The sequence below is a fragment of the Petaurus breviceps genome, unplaced genomic scaffold, assembly GCF_028583685.1.
Source record: "Petaurus breviceps papuanus isolate PSGF00001 unplaced genomic scaffold, PetGlider_PUasm1.0 188, whole genome shotgun sequence".
NCBI lineage: Eukaryota > Metazoa > Chordata > Mammalia > Diprotodontia > Petauridae > Petaurus > Petaurus breviceps.
The window spans coordinates 33,800,806-33,820,220 of NW_027185804.1; the positions used below are offsets into that span (position 1 = coordinate 33,800,806).

The window sequence follows — 19,415 nt, forward strand, 5'->3', positions numbered from 1 at the left end:
TGTTGCTTGTCCCACGTAATTTATAATTTATATGACATTGTAAATGCATGTTTATTGATTGAGCAATTGATAACTGACTTTGGAACAGATTCCACCTACCACTCCATGTTCCCTATCAACCTGCCCAAAGGAAGGTTTTAATAAATGCTTGTTGAGTTGAACTGAGCGCTTAGCATGATGGATATTTCTAGGATGCTGTTTAGAAAGAGTTGCAATATGTAGCATAGACTTGTGATATATAATGTTAGTTGATTTATATAAATTTATGGATTATTGGTATTAGGTGATGAGCAGCCTGGTGTTCTTGCAAATATTTAGCCATTAGAAGGCCAAAACTATGTACAAAATGGCAGGTTTTTGTAATGTGTGGTGGGGAAGAAGCAGCTTTCCTTCCATTCTTTATTGTCAGCCCAAGGTGAAGGAGGGCCCTGTTGTCATTTCTAGAAACTATACCTCCCCAACCCACATATACCTGGAAAGAACCATGCATCCCCAGAACACATTGATCTGGAAAGATTTATCTTTATCTCCCTCTCTAGGGTTGGGCTGGTTTGGAGGAATTAGGGGAACTGGTGAAACTTGTTATGGACGTGATGTCTTCTTTTTCCTGCCAACGTTAGAACATTGAGCTGATGGACAGAAGGAGGGAGGAGGTTTAACCTATAAAAGGGGAATATCTCAAGATACTGTGTCTTCTCTTCTCACCTAGACTCTAGACCTCCAGAAACTGCCAACAAAGGTAAAGTTTCCCATTTTCCCTCCAACTTAATAGATAAGTAATCAGTGTTCAAGATGGACTGTCTCTTATTCAACAAAGCCTTTCTATGTCCTCTCTTCAAGTCTAAATCATGAACTTGAACTTCAACCCTTTGGGGAATAGTTTGGCTTGGCTGGAAGACAGAGAGTATTAAGGTGTAGTAGTGTAGGGTCAGCTGAGTCGATGGAGAACCTTGAATGGGAGATTCTGGAGTTTATTTACTAGGCAAATGAAAGGCTTCTGAGCCTCTAGGGGAGTAACAGGGTCAGAGCTTTACCTTCAAAAGACCAAAAGAATGTGTCCCCTTTCAGAGTTTCCTCGTAGATGCAGCAGAGATAACATGGTGAAAGGTGATAAGGAAGGGTTCACCATTTATTTTAATAGGAGGTACTTCAGGAGAGTTCTATGAAAGGAATACAAAATGATGTGGGAGGTGAGAAGAGGGTCTGGGGAAATTCTGAAGGGCTCTTTGGAGGAAAAGTCATGATTGGGCTTAGCCCTTTCTAGGTGGAGAAAAGGGTATGTATAAAGGTACAGTGCTAGATGACTGGGCGTTACTTTTGGGGAATGATAAGTGGTTTGACTGAAGTCGATGGGGAGTAATTATGCTGGAAAGAGTTCAAATTCTGCCTCTGATGTTTACTACCTCTTGATCTTGGTCAAGCCATGAGATCCCCTTGGGCCTCAGTTTCCTTATCTGCAAAATGAGAAAAGAGACTAGTCTCTGAGGTACTTTTGAGCTCAAGGGCTATGATCTTATGCTATAATAATGCCCTGAAATGTTGTCAGTAAAATGGAAACTACTTGAGAGCAGGGAATGTTTGTCTTTTGTCTTTGTATCTCTAGCATGAAGGACATTATGTTTAATAGAAGCCTAGTTGGATGAATCCCAAAGAGCCATGGAATCAGAGAACCTGTGTGATATGGTGGTCCAAGAACTGGGCTTCGAAGTCAGCTCTACCATGTATTAGCCGTGTGCCCTGGGCACCCTCTGTTTGGTAGAATACCCTCTATTTCTGGGTCTTATCTTCCTCAGCTACATTGCCCTTTCCTGAAGGAAGGTTTTAATAAATGTCTGCTGGCTGGGCTGATCAAGCACTTAAGGTGACAAATGTTCTTCCTTTTTTAAAAAAAAGTTTTTATTGATTTTTTGGGTTTTTTTTGTTTTATATCATCATAATTTTCCCCAGTATCCCTCTCCCTCTCCTCAGAGAGCCATTCCACTTAACAAAAATATTTTTAAAGAGAGAGGGAGACAGACAGACACAGAGAACTCATTGATATATTGAAAAAGGCCGAAAGTAAGTGTAATTTACAATGCATGTGTACCTCCTATCTCTGCCAAATGAGGTGGTGGTACCTTCCCATGTGTCTTCTTTTGAGTCACAATTGTTCTTTATAATTTTGCAATTTGTGTGGGTGTGTGTGGGGGTGTTCTTTTCATTGTTATGGTAATCATGTATGTTGTTTTCTTGGCTCTACTTCCTTCACTATAAATCAGTTCATGTTGATATTTCTATGCTTCTCTGTTCATTAGAGAAGTAATGTGCTTTATCATATTCACCATTTCTTATAGCAAGTAATATTTCATTACATTCATGTACTATAATTTGTTGAGCTACTCCTTAATTGATGGGTAACTGTTTGGTTTCCAATTCTTTGCTATCACAAAAAGTGCTGCTATAAATAAGTTGGGGTATATGGAGAATTTCTTATCAATATCCTTGGGGTATAAGCTGACTAATAGAATTTCTTGGGCAAAGAGGATGGACATTTTAGTCATTTTATTTGAATAATTCCAAATTGCTTTCCAAAATGGTTGTACTGATTCCCAGTTCTACCAACAATGCACCACTCTGCCTGATTGCCCCCCAACCCCTCCAACACTGATTCTGTCTTTTGTCATCTTTGTCAACGAGGAGAAGGTATTATACGACATTTCTCTTAGCAGTAATTTGGAGCATTCTTTCATATGCTTGTTAATAGCTTTTTTGAGAACTGGTTATATCCTTTGATCATTAATCTATTGCGGAATGGCTTTTGGCATGATATATAATACAGCTTAGAAAGAGTTGTACTCTAATCTTAGTTAATTTCTATAAATGTATGGGTTATTGGCATAGAAAATGAGCATCTTCTGTTTGCTGCGTCTCAATCCTTCCTAGTCCCTGACAGGACAGACTTCATAGTTGTTACTTGTCCTTCTCAGAGAGGACCAGTGACATCACAGGCGATGTTTTGACTTGCATGTGAATTGATTTTAAGTGAGGCAGAGCTTCACTCTGTCCTTTAGTTATTGAAGTCCAGTGGCAAGCCAAAAGCCAAGACAGTGACAATGGCCTGGGACTGGGGTTTTAACTGAGACTTGAAAGAAGCCAGTGAAACCAGGAGGTGGAGATGAGTAGGGAGAGCATTTCAGGTGGGGGAGGCAGCCAGTGAAAATGTACAGAGTTGGGAGAGGGAGAGGAAGCCAGCATCACATGGGGTAGGGTGTAAGGTATAAGGAGCTGGATAGGCAAGTATGGTCAGGTTATGAATGGCTTTGAATGACAAACAGAATGTTATATTTAATCTTAGGGGATAATATGGAACCACTGGAGTTTAGTCTTGAGGAAGGGCAAGGGGAGGAGGTTTAACAAGGTCAGACGTGTGCTTTAGGAAGGTCACTTTGATGGCTCAGTGGAGGATGGATGGGAGTGGATAGAGAGACCAACCAATGCAACAGTCCAGGAGTGAAGGGATGAGAGTCCACCCCAGAGTGGCAGACTGGTGGCAGAGTCAGGGGAAAGAAAGGAGCATACATAAGAGATGCTGCAAAGGTAAAATCGTCAGGCCTTGCCAATAGAGACTGGCTATGAGACTTGAGAGAGGAGAGAGAGAGTGGAGGATGGCAGCTAGCCTGTGAGCCTGGGGAACTGAGAGGATGATGATGCCCTGGACAGTAACAGGGAAGTTTAGAAGAGGGCAGGAGAGGACCTGGGGAAAAAGATGGGTTGAGTTTTGGACATATCGAATTTAAGACATCTACAGGACAGCCAGTGCAAAATGTCTAGTAGGCAGTTGGAGGTGGGAGACTGGAGGCTGGCAGAGAGGTTTCAGCTGGATAAGCAGATTTAAAAATTTATCAGCGTGGAATTGAATCAATGGAAACTGATGAAATTATCAAGTGAAATAGTACAGAGGGAGCCAGAGTGAAGAGAAATGAGCCAGAAGAACAAGAAAGACAATAAAAAGCAACAAAAGTTAGGTCAAATACAAGAAATGGCATTGATGTGAATTATTCAAGTGAAAGGTTTGCTAACAAACAGCTACAGAAGTACAAAGCAGCTGTATCTTCAGTTGCAACTGTTCTTTAAGGAAGAGTTGTGACTATTTTTTTAAAAAGCTATGATGCTTTAGAGATATAATGTGGTGTGTGTGTGTGTGTGTGTGTGTGTGTGTGTGTGTGTGTGTGTGTGTAGAGCCAGGATGGAGTAAGAGGAAGCTGTACAGCCTATCTCCTCACAACATCTCCTCCACAAAAATCTAGAAAATGCACCAGATTGAATTCTGATTGGGAAAGCAAAAAAAAAAAAAAGTCAGGAGTCACTTGTCCACCCCTGGGCACCTTAGGCAATCAGAAAAAAGTTTTTGGATGCTGGGAATGAGATGAGTAAAGGAGCAGACACTACCAGAAGCAGGGGTCGAAGGAGGGTGGGGACTGGGTCAGAAAGTACCAGAGCAAGAAGAGACCTCCCAGGTATCCCTAGACTAGCGCTGGGTATAGAAACCAGTGCCACAGGGAAGTTTTGTCACTCACTACCTCATTCCAGGTAACAAGTTAATAGAATAGAGAGAAGTTCATTATAGGCCCTAGGTATATTCTGAGCAGGAAAAATGTTCGGAAAGCAAACTGGAGCTTTGATCCAAGAAGCAGAGCAGGGACTCAGTTCCAGCCCCCAACCTGGGGTAGAAGCTTGCAGTGATAACTAGGGCAGGAGTCCCAGATCAAAGAAGAGCTGGCAGTTTACAGCCTCTGTACCTGCAATTCCTCCTGGCAGGCTCACAGTGGCTGAGTCGGACAGGAGTCTACTGAAACTCCAAGCAGGAGCAAGCCCACAGACCCAAGCCTGGGTCAGCCGCTTGAAGAGCTCAGACCAGGAGGTCTGCAAGCAGACTTTGCCCTAGATCACATCCCTGAAAGCTTGCCGGATCTCAGCCTGGGCTGTGAACACAGGAGGAGGAAAAACATAAAAGACAGAAGCTCACACAGGCATCACCCTTCCCCCCAGAAGTCCACAGACTAACAAAGTCCAAAATCAAGAAGCAGTGAGGAAGGGATTAGGCTGAAATAAAACAAGCTCTTGAAAGAGGGAGGAGGGAAAGGACTGGACCACCTCTGAGGTCCCTTTTTAAAATTCCCAATTATAGGCTCACAAAATCAGAGCTAGAAGTAGCCTCCAGTACTGTCATTTTACCAATGGGGAAACTGAGGTCTGGGGAGAAGGGACTTCACAGCAGTCTTGCTGTTGCCCCAACATTCCTGGCCACGCTTCCTGAAATGTCGAACCCTCCACACAAGCCTAGGAGTCACATAATTACACCTTGCTTTGTGTTGCCAGCCCTGTCCTCTACTCACATTATCACTTTGATTTCCCTCCCCATTCTTCTATTCATCAGACTCAGCTCTGTGTTACTTCTGGATATTTGCACACTGAACCTGGCCATCAGTCTTGGGCTGCTCCCCAGACTGATCTCCATGGCACTTTCTCCACTGGCTACAGAAGCTTCTTCACTCAGGGAGCTGGCTCCTTCCCTGGGCTACAGCTCACGTTGAAAGACCTCCACCCTTGAGGCCTCTCTCTCTGCCTGACTGACCCCTCCCAGAACTTACCTTTTAAGGAAGAAGCCTAGATTCCCTTAGGTCCTTCTCTCCAGGAAGTCCTCTCTGTTCTTTGGACTTTCTCTGCAGTGCCCCCATTCAGAGTACCTTCCTTCTCATACTCTACCACCCCCTTTTAACCTCTCTTTGAGGTTTTCTCTTCCCTCATTAGAAAGTAAGTTCCTTGAGGGCAGGGACTGCCTTCCTCTCTGCCCTTAGTACTTAGTACAGAATCTCAGAAAGCAGTTTAGTAAATCTTATTGACTCAATTTGAGAATTTTCTCTGATGAGGAGATTCCTAAACTGTGAAGTTCCTTGAGGGTGCCATTAAAGTTGTTTAGGTATTTGAAGGCACAGTGGATAGAGTACTGGGCTTGGAGCTGGGATCAGGAAGACTTCCCCTTTCTAAGTTCAAATCCCAGCCTCAGACACTGCCTAGCTGTGTGACCCTGGGAATGTCACTTCACCCTGTCTGCCTCAGTTTCCTCATCTATAAGATGAGCTGGAGAAGGAAATAGCAAACCACCCCAGTATCTCTGCCAGGAAAACCCCAAATGGGGTCACAAAGTGTCAGACAGGACTGAAAAATCATTGAACAACTCTCTATGATCCAGTTACTCAGTTCTAATTGCTATTGCTTTCACACAACACTCATCTCAGACCCTCGGACGTTGCACTGGCTGTTTCCTCTGCCAGGAATACCCTCCCCTTTCACATCTTTGTTTTCCTGGCTTCCTTTAAGACTCAGCTCAAATCCTACCTTCTGCCAGAAGCTCAATTCTTCTCTACCCCCCTCTCCACTATCTATTACTTTCTATCCACTCTGTATAGATCTTGTCTGTACTCAGTTATTTTAATTTTATCTCTCCTATTAGAATGTAAGCTCCTTGAGGTCAGGAGTAAAGAGTAGGTAAGTGACCCAGTGCTGGACTTGGTTAGAAGTACTTGAGCCCACATCCTACCTCAGACACTAGCTGTGTGTGACCCTGGGCAAGTGTAAAGGGAATGTAAATTTTTAAGATCTTCCCTGCCCCTAGGCTAAAGTGCACCTGGAGCCTGGTGTGGGAGTCTTGTTTTTCAGTAGATACTTTTTGATTGGCCAGTGGGTCCAGAAGGTTGTTACATTCTCTGAGCCAGGAGCAGGCTATATAAACCCTGATTTGAGGCTTTGTTTTGCGGCTCACTTTGAGAAGTGTTCTGTGATTTGATCAGATGAGACTCTGGGAAGCCGTTGTTGAGAGCTCCCTGGCTTTGAAAAACCCAGATGTTGATTTGGTATGGATGTAATGGTTGGACAGTTTGGAACCTGTCTACTTGATCTGTTTCTCTGTCTTGATAATTCTGTCTGTATACTCTGAAGTTCGGGGTGCTGACCTTTTTCCCCTGAACTGGGTAAATGTAGCAGCAAACACCCCAAGCGTCCTCAGGGTTTGCTGCCACCACAGGTTCTTGGATCTGCTTTGATAAAGGAAAGCAACTCAGAATGGGTTAACAAGCTTACTTTAATCAGTCAAACATGTATTGTTTACCTAGTTCAGGGGAAAGAGGTCAGCACCCCGAACTTCAAAGTATACAGGCAGAATTATCAAGACAGAAACCGATCAAGTAGACAGCTTTCCAAACTGTCCAGCCATTACATCCATACCCAATCATCATCTGGGTTTCAACATCTGGGTTTTTCAAAGCCGGGGGGCTCTGGACAACGGCTTTCCAGAATCCAGATCAAATCACAGAACACTTCTCAAAGTGAGCCCCAAAACAAAGCTACACATCAGGGCTTATATAGCCTTCTCCTGGCTCAGAGAATGTAACAACCTTATTGACTCACTGTCCAATCAAGAAGTATCTACTGAAAATCAAGCCTCCCACCCCAGGCTCCAGGTGCACTTTAGCCTAGGGGCAGGGAAGATCTTTAAAATTTACATTCCCATTACAGTAAACGATACATATTTGACTGATTAAAGTAAGCTTGTTAACCTATTTTGAGTTGCTTTCCTTTATCAAAGCAGATCTAAGAACCTGTGTTGGCAGACACCCTGGGGACGCTGGGGTGCTTGCTGCTACAGCAAGCTGGTTACCCTCTCTCAGCATCAGTTTCTTCATCTGTCAAATGTGCATAATAGTGCCTACCTCACAGTGCTGTTGTGAGGAACTAATGGGAAATTTCACATAAAGCATGTTATGAATGTTAGCTGTTAGTATTAGGCATTATTGCATCCCCAGTGCTTAGCTTAGAGCTTGGCACTTAATAAATGATTATTGGTTGACTGATTAGCCAAAAACCCCTGTAAAAAAATTGATACCTAAAAGAAATCTCATTTCATACAATTTGCCTGTGTCTCCACTAGAACCCATCCTTTTAACAAAGAAGTACAATCAATTATATGCCTCCTTTTGCACCTGTGGCCTGCCAAGAGGGATGGCAGCCTTCACCATCGCCTCAAAAGCCAAGCGGGGTCGTGGACTGATTCAAATTCCGGTGTCTTTTAATATTGCTTTCCTTTACATTGTTGTGGTCCTTCTTTACCTTATCCCCCTATTTTTGCTTCCTCGACTCTGCATCAGTTCATACAGTTCTTCCAAGATTCCTGAGTCCCTCTATGGAACAATACAAACAAGGAAATCAATCCATGTCTCAAGAAGCTTGCAATCTAATGGGGAAAGACAACCCACAAAGGAAGCCAAAAAGAGATGGAGGGAGGAGAACCGACTACTTGAATGGTGAGGAGCGTGATGTCTAAGCCAAGCAGAATTGTTGAAAGTGCAGAAGTACCTGGAAAGTTCTGAAAGTTCAGAGCCTTCTGTAAAGAAAGGTTTTGGAAGGAGTTGAGTCCTTCAGTCAGAGGGAGAGGTCATTGAGAAGCTGAAAAGTTGGCACATAGTAGGTGTTAATAATCCGACTTGAGCTTGATGTCAGGAAAAAATTTCTTATAAATTTGTTGTTGTTTAGTCATTTTCAGTTGTGTCGGAATCTTCCTGATCCCATTTGGGATATTTTTGGCAAAGTTACTTGAGTGGTTTGCCATCTCTTTCTCCAGCTCATTTTACAGATGAGGAAAGTGAGGGAAACAGGGTTGAGTGACTTACTCAGGGTCATACAGCTAGTGTTTGAGGCCTGATTTGAACTTGATTCCAGGTTCTTATCTACTGTGGGGTCATCTCTAGTTGTCTGATCTATATCTTACCACTGGACTCAGATGGTTCTTAAGGAGAAAGTGAGGCTGGTGACTTTGCACAGCCCTGCCTCACTTAAATTCAGTTCATTTGCAGGTCATGGCATCACCTTCTGGCTGTTGTGGTCCTCTTTGAGAACTGCACCACCTCACTGCCCTTCTTACAAATTAGAGACATCCAAAATTGAAATGAGATTCCCTAAGAGGTGGGGGGTTCCTCCCTCCCTTGAGGTCTTTGAGCAGATGTTGGATAACCACTGGACACATTCCTTTTGAGCTGAGGTTGGTCTTGATGGCTACTTAGGTACTGTGAGGAGTACTCCCCAGCACAGCTGGAACCAGATTAAAATTGTAATTGGGGAATATTATAAATTGGGTCTTCAAAATGACTTAAGTTAAAAGGAGGCGAACAAAGACGCGAAGGGACTTTCTTACTTTGGCCCTTTTTTTCTCTCTGAGCAGAAATGCTTAGATTAGAATGATGACAGAGTCACAAAAATTGCTCCTGGCAATGATGCTGAATATTATATTAGTTTTTCTGAACACCTCTCCTACCTGTGGGAGAGTATGCCTCTGTGTAGATGGGGGATTATTTTTCCATGTTCTTTGGCTTTATTTTTTCTTTCATTAAATGTCTTTCCTTTGAAAAAAAAATGAAATTGAGAAATATTTAACAAAATAAATAAGAATACAATAAAACCTTCATAGAGTTACATTTCAAAAGGAAGTCACCGTGCAGCCTGCATGGATCCTTAAGTATGGATTAGGGACCCCTGGTATTTATTTGACTCTGACACCCCTGAATTGGATCATAAATTCAGGGCTTGGAGGGGCCTCAGAGCCCATCTAGTTCAACCCTCTCATTTTACAGATGGGGAAACTGAGGCCCAGAGAGGTTAAATGTCTTGTCGAAAGTTACACAAGCAAGCAAGATGCATGCCTTATTTAAACTCTGTATCTTTCCTCAGTATTCTACTGAAGTGAACCCAACATATGAGTTAGTGAGATCAAAACTGCTGTGTCACTCTGTGTATATCTGAGGGATTTATTATAAAGAATAATATTTAATAAGGTCCAGATGATTGGTCATGCCTGTGGCATGCTTTGCCTTCTACTCGGTTATCTTGCCACCCCCAGAATATTTTAAGCCCTACTGTGTATCATAATTCAGCTTTTCAAACCAGAGGTCAGGTCCCGTCCCTTTGCAGACCCAAAATTTTCCACTGGGAGGAAAGTCCCTCTAAAGCTTGGGAGTCATGCTGCCCCAGTCCTGGGAGGGGGAGGTGCCTGTCTAACGGGAAGAGGCAAGACATTGGCATTCATTTCTGGAAAACAAACTGTGTAGACATGGGACCAGCTTGTTTTCTGTCACCGAGGGGTCCTTGACTTGGCCAGCATCAACAAGACAGAGGTTCAGGTCCCAGAGATGGACAGGATTCTAGGGTAACCCTGAGGGCCTGTGACTTTTAATACCATCTCTCACAAGCCTCCATATAGTATGTTACCCCCATTATCACTGGACTAGTTGACATCAATTAGCTTTTATCAAGGGCTATTTCCTGAGTATAAGAAGACTAGCACTTAGAAAACAATCCTCCCAAATCAGGAAGAACACACTTCCCTCTCCAGACACATAGTCCACAAGGAGACTTGTATTGATTCTGATTGCAGAGGGGCACTCTGATGGCTTTTCCTGCCTTTTAAAGCACATGAAGCTTACCAGGCTGTAATCTTTTCCTTGGATCAGGAAAGAACACACACAAAAGATGTTTTTGTGTAGACATGGGCTGAGTGGAGGGCCACAGCCTCACCCCACACCTTGCAGCCCATGGCAGTTTTGCTTTCCCAACAAGAAAAGAAAAAAACAAAAAGAAAAGAAAAAAAGGGGGCAGAGGGAGGGACATAGTCATTCTTTTGTATTCAAATTCAGCTCTGGATCTGTGTCTTCTGGATCATCAGCTCTGCCAGCCAACCAGAAGACTCTTCTTTTACCACCCAGAACTCCAGCTACCAAGTTCCTCATGGATGCCCACTGGTCACCAAGGCTCCATGGGTTGGCTTGGCATCATGCAGAAAATACTCTGCAAGCCCCAGGAAAGGCAAATCTGAGCGTGCTGTAAGACCAAGGCTCTCCTTGGCCAGTCCTTCCATGGTGTGTACACACGTAAGTGTATGTGTTGTGTCCTAAATTGAACATAAGGGACTTTTGATCTTTGAACCACCAGGGCCCTAGTTCAGTGCCTAAATAGACACTTATTAAGGGCTTGTCAATTGATTCATTGAAGGTCAAGATAATAGATGCTTGGAGCAGGATCCCCAAAAGCTTCATGTGCTCTAGGCACTGTTTTAAACATTTAGGATAAGGCACCTCCAAGAAACCTCTCTTCTCAGAAGCTTAGGGGTGAGCAGGTCCAATCTGATGCCCTGGGAAAGACACTGGGACCTGATTCCAAAGCCCTTAGCTTTGGACTTGGCTCTAGTCCTTACTGTGTGGCAATGGGCAGACTGCTTCCCCTGTCAGGGCCTCCTCCCCTCCCTAAAGGAGAGTGATCAGATAAAAGTCGAATTTAGTATAAAAGTCAGGGACTGGAGTAGGGAGGGATATTGGAGTCAGGGACACCACGAGGAGGTTGGGATGCTGGCATAGTGGATAGGGCAGTGGGATGGCTGGGGGCGGGCGGCTCAGGAAGGCCAACATCTGAATAAGACTCACTGGTTTTGTGACTAGATGCAAGCTGCTTAATTTCTCTTAATCTCAATTTTCTTCCCTATAAAATGGAGATAATATTAGTACAGGGTGGTTGTGAGTTACATATACTTATATATATATAGGAGTTATATATAGTATAAAGTGTTATGCAAACTTATAATTTCTCTACAAACACACCAGTTATTATTACTAGTGGGGTGATGAGGGAAGGGGAAGATTGGGAATATATACTATAGGTCAAGGGTTGCCAGCCTTTTAGGGTACCCCTGCTCCCTGACTTCAGGAAACCTTCCTGTACTCCCAATTAAATGTGAAATGAAATAAAATTTACCATGCATTTGCCGATAAGAAAGAGAATGTTTTTCTTCAAGAGTATACCAAAATTCTTGTCACTTCGTTGGTTAGAAATAAATTTGGAATTTCCAGAATATTTCAATAAGACTTAATTATTTACCAAATATTCCTTGTGGCCCTCTTGACAAACTTCTCACAACCCAAGTTGGGAACCCTTGGTATAGAGAAAGACAATATGCTACTTGCTGCTGGATTGGACATGATAAAGATTCCGAGATTTTCTACTGCTGAGAGATACGTTAAGTGACAGGCTGGGGAATGAGGGGACTGGGACAGGAAGTGCTATTTGGGTCACCCATCTGACAAAACTCTCCCCTAGCCTCTGTCCTGGCTGCCTCCCCCTCTCCCTTCCCTTGCTGACCCTCAGTCAGCAGCTCGCCAGGCTTCCTCCTATTCTGGGATATCTCACAGGGCCTTGGAAGGTCATTGCCACAGGGGTCACCTCCCATTCATCTGGAACTATTGCAAGCAGAAAAGAGGGAGGAAAGGGGAAGAAGTGGGTTTTTCCCTCTAAAAATAAATATAAATATCTTCCCAAGTGAATAGCATCAAAATATCCCGGTCAGTTGAAGTTCAAGGGTGAGGCAAGATAAAGGTCTTGGGGTGGGAGCAGCTCACATGGTTGGGAGGTTCCCTTTAAGGCATAACACACTGGATGCTTTCCCCCTCAGTTTCAGGAGGGAATTTTCTTAAGAGCCTGAGATTGGCCCACTGGCCAATAGACATGGAGAAAAATGGGGTGGAAATTGGTTTAACTAGTTTCTCTCCCAAGGGAAAGTTTGGATAACTTCCCCCAATGCAAGATGGACAAACTCAATATGGCTGAGAAGAAAGCCATTGCATTCAGAGTAAAAAACAAAACAAAACAAAAATTGGTTTCTAATCTCCATTCCATCAGTCACTCTCTAGATAACTTTGGCAAGTTGTTGTCTTTTTCTTGACCATGATTTCATTTTATGTAAAAGGAGGGATTTGGGTTAGAGTCTTCCTGCATAGTTATCTTAGTTACTTTTATGATGTAACCCATGTACCTCCCCACCTCCAAATTTACATCCTCTGTGCCCTTTCCTCATCTCTTTCAGCTTACTCCATTCCCTCAGCTTTTGCAAATGTTGCTCTGAGGTCATAGATCATAGCATTGGAGGATCCTAGGGCTGGAAGGGGCCTTCAAGGGTCATCTAGACCAGACCTTACCTCTTACAAAGGAGGAAACTGAGGCCTAGAGAGGGGAATATGACTTGTTCAATATTGTCCATTGGGTGAGCTTAGTTGCCTCCCCCAAAACTATAAGCTTTCCAAGGCAAGGACTGATCTCCCTCCTTCCCTTTGTGTTTTCTGTAGCCCAAATGCACCTGGCCCAGTGTAGCCCAGTATAACCCAAGGCTTTCTGTCTATAGTATATGCCCAGTTCATGATCGTCGCCTCTAGTCATTTTCCTTCTCTAACCTTTCCAGCCATGATTCTCAGAGAAATGGCCCTGGGCTTGAAGTGAAATTTCCAGTTGGTAAAAGTGTTAACTTTTAGCCAATTCTGAGGGTTTTAGGCTTCCCAGCTCATGGCCAGCATTGAGCTGATAAGCAAAAATCTGGTGTCCTGTGATGTCCCTGGGTCAGGGTTCCTCTTTAGGGCACCCTAATTAATGCCCAATGCTACAAAAGTACCAATCCCCTCCCTTTGGCATAATTCCCATTCTTTCAGAGTCCTCATAAAGATCATGGGCCAGATAATATCAGAATTGAAATGGTCCTTAGAGCATAGGACAGAGAGTGGAAGAGTTGGGAGGGACTCAGAAACAGTGCGCAAAATGTCAGAGCCGAGTAGGATCTGAGAACAGAAAATGTCAGAGATGGAAGGTTTTTTAGAACCTAGACTGTCAGAGCTGGGAGGGCCCTTAGAACATGGAATGTCAGAACTGATATGGGCCTTAGAACATAGAATGCAGGAGCTAGAAGAAGCCTCAGAATGTTAGATTGGGAGGATCCTTAGAACATGTGACATCAGAACTGGGGGCAACCTGAGAATGTAGAAAATCGGATGTCCAAGCTAAGAGGGGTCTCAGAGATCACTTAGTGTTTCCCACCCTCCACCCTGTTCCCATTTTGCAGAAAAAAAAAACCCAAAGGCTGGGGGAGGGGAAGGACTGGCCACATGGGTCTGTGTCAGTGTGGTGGAAAGGACTCAGCTTTTTAGTCCCAGCATCGGGTCAAACCTGCCTCTGAGGCCTCCTCCCTGCATGGCCTTAGGCTCAGTGTCCTCCCCTATAACTAGAGGGCCTCTGAGGTCCCTTTTTTCTCTGATCCATTGGCTGACCCAAGAGAGCACTGACGGATCCCAGCTTCCTGAGTTAGCAGTTGTAGGAGGATTTATATTTCAGAAGAGGATGGGGGTAGGGATGGGAGAAGGAAGGCAGATCTTGAGCCTAAAGGTCTGAATCTTCAGCTGGGGATTTTCTACTTTGGGGAGAGTTGCTCAGGGCCCTTCTGATTGCTCCACCAGGGGTCACCACCTATGCCACCAGGTACCACAAAGGATGTGGCTCCTTACCTCTGCCTGGCTCTCCCAGCCCCCTCTCCTCACTTCTCCTCTCTTCTGGCTGCTGCTTCCCTCTTCCCTTCTCTTCCACACCCTTGGCTCACAATCAGAACCAGATGGTGGGAGTGGAGAATTTAGACCAAGCTCCTTGCTGGGAATGTTCTATTTTGAGCACTCCAAGCTCCTTTCCTGTCTGATAGCAGTGCTGCTACTGGGAATCTCTCCTACCGGGAAGGACTCAGCAACCCCAGGCTTATTTCCTCTCCTTCTCCACCCCCTCCCCCCAAATGTTCCTTCCTTTTCCCAATGTCATGGCCTATGGCCATGGAGACATGGTTGAAAGGACATCAGAATCCTGGCTCACAGCCAGTGACCACTCTCCCCCCTTTCTGTACACACTGCTTGGCATGACAGCTGGGTTAGAAGGGCAGGTGGTGCCCACTGGGACACTGAATAAACAGCTCAGACACCAGGACTGACAATGAGAGATAGAGCAGTGGCTATAGAATGTCAGGGCTGGAAGGCACCTAGGATCATAGAACATCAGAGGTGGAATGGACCTGGGATCATAGAACATACAATGTCAGAGTTGGAAGAGATCTGGACTCATAGAACATAGAACATCAGAACTGGATAGAAAGGGCCATGGGCACATAGAACATAGAATGTAAGAGCTGGAAGGGAAGTGGGATCATAGGACACAGAACATCAGAACTGGATGGGAGGGGGCATGGGCACATAGAACATAGAATGTCAGAGTTAGAATGGACATAGGATCGTAGGACACAGCATGTCAGAGCTGGATGGGAAGGGACATGGGCACATAGAACATAGAACGTCAGAGCTTGAAGGGACATGGAATCACAGGACACAGAATTTCAGAGCTTGAAGGGTCCTTAGAACATCAATTTGTGGATGAATGGGCTGGTGGTCAGTCTGAGTCCTCTCCCTGGGAAGGAGCATATCATTGTCCTCCTCCTAGGGGTGATCAAGAGAATGGGGTCATAGATCTCAGTGATCTGTAGATTAGATGTAGAATCACTGATTTAGGGCCAGAAAGGTCCTTAGCCATCATCAAGTCCAACTTCCCCTTCCCACCTCACTTTGCAGATAAATAAATTGATGCTGAGAGATGGTGAGTGACTTGCCCAAAGCTAATGTTTGAGGTCGGGTTTGAACCCAGGTTTTCTTGACTTCTACTCCAATGCTCCATCCAGCATACTACTCTGCTTCTTAAGGACTACTCGAAGAAGCTGGGATTATTTGTCCCTGAGAAGACTAAAGGGCATTTGTTATTCATTGTTAAGGGACAGAATGTGGAAGAGGGATTAGATTGCTTGGCCCCCAAATCAGGAGCAGCAGGTAGACTTTCTGGGGGTCAGACTTAGGAGAAGCTTCTTCATATGCAGAACTAACCAAAAGCAGAACAGGCTGCTCCTTCACAGGATTGCTTCTAAATGAAAGGTGTCTGAAGCCCCCTCAGACACACTGGCCACACACAAGTGCATTGTAGGTTTCATTATTAATAAGTATTTGCAATTTCCATCTGCCCCTTATTAACAATGGCTTCTGGGGGCCAGTGGAGAGATTGACCACAAAAGAACTCCGTCTGAAACTCACTGCTCTCTCTCTTCTCAGTTCCCTTCAAAAGTCTCAGAGCAGCATCACTTTCTTTACAGAAACTTACTCTTAGTTAACTCCTAAATCAAATGATCTTTGGTCTTCTTACTGTCAATCTGGTTATGGACACATAGACTCTAAGGGCTGGGAGAACCCTTAGAATGTAAAATGTTAGAGGTGGAGGGAAACTAGAACTTGGAACACTGACCTGGAAAATAGCTCCAGGAGAGATAATTTAAAAATTATTGGACTACCTGAAAGCCATGATAAAAAAAGAACCTAGACACTATCTTTCAAGAAATTATCAAGCAAAATTGCCCTCATTCTGGAACCAGAGGGCAAAATAGAATTTGAAAGAATTCACTCATCACCTCTTGAAAAATATCCCAAAAAGAAAACTCCTAGGAATATTGTAGCCAAATTCCAGAGTTCCTAGGTCAAGGAGAAAATACTGAAAGCAGTCAGGAAGAAATACTTTGAGTATAGTAGAAATACAATGAGGATAACACAAGACCTAGCAGCATCTACATTGAGTGATCAAAGGGCTTGGAATATGATATTCCTGAGGTAAAAGGAGCTAGGACTAAAACCAAGAATCACCTACCCAGCAAAACTGAGCAGCAAAACTGCTATGGGGAAAAAATAGTCATTCAATGAAATAGAGGATTTTCAAGCATTATTGATGGAAAAAAACCAGAGCTGAACAGAAAATTTGAATTTCAAATATAAGAAGCAAGAGAAGCATGAGAAGGTAAACAGGAAAAAGAATTCATAAGGACCTTATTAAAGTTGAACTATTTACATTCCTACATGGAAAAACGATAATTGTAACTCATGAAACTTTTTTTCAGTATGAGGATAGTTGAAGGGAATACGTGTGTGTGTGCGTATACATACATTTATGTATGTATAGGAGGGTATATGTGTATATAAATATGTATGTGAGTATGTGTATATGTGTGTACATGTATACATAGAGTGCACAGGATCAGTTGAATAGGAAGGGATGACATCTAAAAGATAAAATTAAGAGGTGAGAGAGGAATTTATTGGGAGAAGGAGAAAGGGAGAGATAGATTAGGGTAAATTATCTCATATAAAAGAGGCAAGAGAAAACTGATACAATGGAGGGGAAGAGCAAGAAGGTGAAAGGGAATGGGACAACCTGATTCTCATTGAATTTGGCTTAAGGAAAGAATGACATACACACTCAATTGTGTATCTTAACCTATAGGAAAATAAAGGGGTAGGGGATAAGAGGGGGGATGATAGAAGGGAGGGCAGATTGGGGGAGATGGTAATTAGAAGCAAGCATTTTTTAAAAGTGACAGGGTCAAAGTAGAAAATAGAATAAGTGGGGGGCAGGATAGGATGGAGGGAAATATAGTTAGTCTTTCACAATATAACTACTATGGAAATGATTTGGGTACCTACACATGTGCAACCTATATTGAATTGCTTATCTTACTAGTGGAGGTGGGTGAGGAGGGAAGAAGAGAAAAAATCTGGAACTCAAAGTTTTAAAAACAAATATTTAAACATTTGTTTTTTGCATGCAACTGGCAAATAAGATATACAGGTACTGGGGCATAGAAACCCATCTTGTCCTACTAGAAAGTTAGGGGGGTGATGGATATAAGAGAGAACAGATTGGGGGAAGGGGTATTCAGTAGGCTTGCTATTATGGGGTAGGGGATAGGGGAAAGATGGGGAGAAAAATTGTAACTCAAAATCTTGTGGAAGTGAATGTTGAAACCTAAAAATAAATAAATATATTTAAAATAGGAAAAACAAGCAAACAAAAACAGAAACAAAACATATCATTCAGTAATTCACAATTTCCTCAATCAATTTAGGGTACTCTAGTGAAATCTTCTTTCATCTTGATTGGAAGATGTCTTCTAATCATCCTTAAGTTAATGATACTTAAGGGGTAATGATTCTTAAGTTAATCATCCTTAAGGGGTAGTGGAAAGTACAAAGGCCATCCACCCCTACTTGTTACAATTCTCATCAGTCAGCACTGAGTACCCAAGTAAAGGTCTTGAGGCTGACTCCCAAACTCCACTGCCCCTCTTCCATGGCTGGCCACTCCCAGCTCTTAGCTGGATTCACCTGACTGTTGCCAGGATTCACAGGTAGGCAGTTCTCCCAGCTCTTGCCTGGATTCACATGACTGTTGCTGGGTAGGCAGCTCTCCCTTGATGCTCAGGTGACTGCTCCACCCCAAACTCTTCACAGTTTCTGTTTCTAGGAAAACAAAGCTCAACAGGGCTACAACAATATTTACACATATTGCCAGCACTATCATCTCAATTCGTTTTCTGTCTGAGAAATTAACACAGACCAACAGACAGGGCTTCTGTCTAAGAAACCAAACACAGATCAGCAGTAAAGTCCCAGGACTTCTGAAAACAGCGGTAAAGTCCTCTTTCAGGGCTTCTGAACCAGCATTAAAGTCCCAAAGCTTCTGTAACAGCAGCAATGTCCTCTGTCAACAGACAGGATGCTTTGCTCTCACAAAGTAACATCAACACAGACAGAACAGACAGACAGAATGCTGGCACCACAAGCATCCTTCCTTCCAGTTCTGCTTGGTCCCAGCTTGGACTTGAGTTTTTATCTATTCTTTCAGCAATTTCCTCCTGCCTGTGGGCTCCATGTGATGACATTAGGCCCATTAAGGGCAGGGAAGGTCTCCAAACTCTCTTAGGCCTATTAAGGGCAATACAATGTATACTGTCTCCAAAAAAAGACTTGACACAATCAAAGGTGAAGATCAAAGGCACTTGAATAGCTGAAACAAGGAACTAAGTACTACTTTTCTTCCCATTGCAATGAGCCTTTGTGATCTTTGTGCAGGGCACTGGGAAGTCCCCCATCTCACCAAAAATATCCCCTACACACAACTGTTCCCACCACTATCCTGCCCAACATAGAAAATCCTGCCACTGGAGATGCAGTTACTTAATCCCTCTGCAAGGAATAGCTTCTTTATCTGTAAAAAGGGGGGGAGGGGAGGAGAGAGTCAGACTAAGGTCCCTTCTAGCTCTAAATCTATGATCCTATGAAACCCTGCCTTAGGGATACCAAAACAAGAGCTTTAATGAAGCTGTCTATGGGATTCCACTCTCATCCCAAAATACCCATTTTTTTCCAGAAACTAGGTGGCACAGTGGAGAGAGAGCTGGGCCTGGAGTCAGGAAGACCCAAATTCAAATCCTGATTGAGATAATTAAACTAGCTTTGTGACTCTGGGGATAATAATAATAGCACCTACTTTGCCGGGTTGTTGGGAAAATAAAATGAGACAACATTTAATAAGTGCTTAGCACAGTGACTAGTATGCAGCAGGCACTTAATAAAAGTTTATTTCCTTCCTCCTTCCTTCCTTCCTTCCTTCCTTCC

At 43.5% G+C, this 19,415-nt stretch overlaps 1 protein-coding gene across 1 annotated transcript in view; it reads left to right on the top strand.

The window, feature by feature from the left end:
• Nucleotides 1-645: 645 nt before the first annotated feature.
• LOC138163849 (1-aminocyclopropane-1-carboxylate synthase-like protein 1) overlaps nucleotides 646-19,415 on the top strand; it is a 108,736-nt gene continuing 89,966 nt past the window's right edge. The window contains exon 1 of the mRNA XM_069091460.1: nucleotides 646-739. The gene's annotated coding sequence lies outside the window, so the exon portion shown is untranslated. The remainder of the gene's footprint in view (nucleotides 740-19,415) is intronic.